This window comes from Arachis stenosperma, chromosome 2 (assembly GCF_014773155.1).
Source record: "Arachis stenosperma cultivar V10309 chromosome 2, arast.V10309.gnm1.PFL2, whole genome shotgun sequence".
Lineage (NCBI taxonomy): Eukaryota > Viridiplantae > Streptophyta > Magnoliopsida > Fabales > Fabaceae > Arachis > Arachis stenosperma.
In genome coordinates this window covers 75,393,822-75,396,971 of record NC_080378.1, presented here as the reverse complement: position 1 = coordinate 75,396,971, position 3,150 = coordinate 75,393,822, and the positions used below count along the sequence as shown (strand labels likewise).

Below are 3,150 nucleotides of genomic sequence, written 5' to 3'. Positions count from 1 at the left end.
CTTCTAATTTCAAAATCTTTTTCAAAAATCACTTTAATTCTTCCCCACTTTCAATTTTCGAAAATTTTCAATCATTTTTTAAAATGTTTTTGACATCTTTCTAATTAATTTTCGAAAATCCTCTTCCCTCCTTCTCACATCCTTCTATTTATGGAGTACTACTCCTTCTAATGCACAATTCGAACTCTAACTAATCAAGTTCGAATTCTTTACCTTCTTTTCTTCTATTTTTCTTTTCCTCTGACACTTCAAGGAATCTCTATACTGTGACATAGAGGATTCCATATTTTCTTGTTCTCTTCTCTTTCATATGAGCAGGAACAAAGACAAAGGCTTTCTTGTTGAAGCTGACCCTGAACCTGAAAGGACCTTAAAGAGAAAGCTAAAAGAAGCCAAAGCACAACTCTCTTTAGAGGACCTGACCGAATTCTTCAAGGAAGAAGACATGGCAGCCGAAAACAACAACAATGCCAACAACGCAAGGAAGGTGCTGGGTGACTTCACTGCACCTACTCCTGATTTCTATGGGAGAAGCATCTCTATCCCTGCCATTGGAGCAAACAACTTTGAGCTTAAGCCTCAATTAGTTTCTCTAATGCAACAGAATTGCAAGTTCCATGGACTTCCAATGGAAGATCCTCATCAGTTCTTAGCTGAATTCTTGCAAATCTGTGACACAGTCAAGACTAATGGGGTTAACCCTGAGGTCTACAGACTGATGCTATTCCCTTTTGCTGTAAGAGACAGAGCTAGAATATGGTTGGATTCTCAACCTAAAGAAAGCCTGGACTTTTGGGAAAAGCTAGTCAATGCCTTCTTGGCAAAGTTCTTTCCACCACAAAGATGGAGTAAGCTTAGAGTGGAAGTCCAAACCTTCAGACAGAAGGATGGAGAATCCCTCTATGAAGCTTGGGAAAGATACAAACAATTAATCAGAAGATGTCCCTCAGACATGCTTTCTGAATGGAGCATCATAGGTATTTTCTATGATGGTCTCTCTGAACTATCTAAGATGTCCTTGGATAGCTCTGCTGGAGGATCTCTTCATCTGAAGAAGACGCCTGCAGAAGCTCAAGAATTGATTGAAATGGTTGCAAATAACCAATTCATGTACACTTCTGAAAGGAATCATGTGAACAATGGGACTAGTCAGAAGAAAGGAGTTCTTGAGATTGACACTCTGAATGCCATATTGGCTCAGAACAAGATATTGACTCAACAAGTCAATTGATTCTCAAAGTCTGTCTGGAATGCAAAATGCACCAAGCAGTACTAAGGAGGCTTCATCTGAGGAAGAAGCTTATGATCCTAAGAACCCTTCCATGGAAGAGGTGAATTACCTAGGAGAACCCTATGGAAACACCTATAATTCTTCATGGAGAAATCACCCAAATCTCTCATGGAAGAATCAAGAGAGACCTCAACAAGGTTTCAATAACAATAATGGTGGAAGAAACAGGTTTAGCAATAGCAAGCCTTTTCCATCATCTTCTCAGCAACAGACAGAGAGTTCTAAGCAGAATACTTCTGACTTAGCAACAATGGTCTCTGATCTAATAAAGACCACTCAAAGTTTCATGAATGCAACAAGGTCCTCCATCAGAAATTTGGAAGGACAAGTGGGTCAGCTGAGCAAGAAAGTTACTGAACTCCCTCCTAGCACTCTCCCAAGTAATACAGAAGAAAATCCAAAAGGAGAGTGCAAAGCCATAGACATGGCCGAATATGGAGAGGAAAGAGAGGAGGAGGACGCCACTGAGGAAGACCTCAGTGGGCGTGTACCAATCTCCTCTGAGGTTCCTCAATGAGGAACAATGGGAATCTGAGGCTCAAAATGAGACCATAGAGATTCCATTGGACTTACTTCTGCCATTCATGAGCTCTGATGAGTATTCTTCCTCTGAAGAGGATGAGTATGTCACTGAAGAGCAAGTTGCTAAATACCTTGGAGCAATCATGAAGCTAAATGACAAGTTATTTGGAAATGAGACTTGGGAGGATGAACCACCTTTGCTCACCAAAGAACTGGATGACTTGTCTAGGCAGAAAACTGCCTCAAAAGAGGCAGGATCCTGGGAAGTTTCTATACCTTGTACCATAGGCACCATGACCTTCAAGAAGGCCTTGTGTGACTTAGGGTCAAGTGTAAACCTCATGCCCCTCTCTGTAATGGAGAAATAGGGATCTTTGAGGTGCAAGCTGCAAGAATCTCATTAGAGATGGCAGACAATTCAAGAAAACAAGCTCATGGACTTGTAGAGAATGTTTTGGGTGAAGATTGAAGACCATTACATCCCCTGATTTCATAGTCCTAGAGACTGGGAAGTGCATGGATGAATCCATCATCCTTGGCAGACCCTTCCTAGCCACAGCAAAGGCTGTGATTGATGTTGATAGAGGAGAGTTGATCATTCAAGTGAATGGAAAATCCTTGGGGTTTAAGGCCCAAGGACATCCCTCTATCATCATGGAGAGGAAGCATGAAGAGCTTCTCTCAAAACAGAGCCAAGCAGAGCCCCCACAGTCAAACTTTAAGTTTGGTGTTGGGAGGCCACAACCAAACTCTAAGTTTGGTGTTGAACCCCCACAGTCAAACTCTAAGTTTGGTGTTGGGAGGTTCCAACACGGTTCTGAGTATTTCTGAGGCTCCATGAGAGTCCTCTGTCAAGCTAATGACATTAAAGAAGCGCTTGTTGGGAGGCAACCCAATGTTTTATAGTTAACTATTTTCTTTTGTTATTTATCTTTTTGTAGGTTGATCATAAGAAGTCACAAAAACAATGAAAAAAAGCAAAAAACAGAATGAAAAACAGGAAGAAAAACAGCACACCCTGGGGAGAGAAGCTGGCGTTCAAACGCCAGTAATGCTAGCTGTTGGGCGTTAACGCCCAGTCTGGCACAGTCTGGGCGTTTAACGCAGAAAGGGGCACCAGACTGGCGTTAAACGCCAGTAAAGGGCAACAACCTGGCGTTAAACGCCAGGAATGGGCACAAGCCCGGCGTTTAACGCCAGGAAATAGCTCAAAACGTGATTTTGAGCAACATTTTGGTGCAGGGATGACTTTTCCTTGACACCACAGGATCTGTGGACCCACAGGACCCCACCACACTCTCTCTTCTTCCCCCATTCACCAATCACCTCAATACCTC

General features: G+C 42.4%; 1 non-coding gene across 1 annotated transcript; it reads right to left on the bottom strand.

Moving 5' to 3' along the window:
• Positions 1 to 850: 850 nt before the first annotated feature.
• Positions 851 to 958, bottom strand: LOC130964446 (small nucleolar RNA R71). Its single transcript, XR_009080540.1, has one exon. It is a non-coding gene; the product is annotated as a small nucleolar RNA R71 (small nucleolar RNA).
• Positions 959 to 3,150: the final 2,192 nt, after the last annotated feature.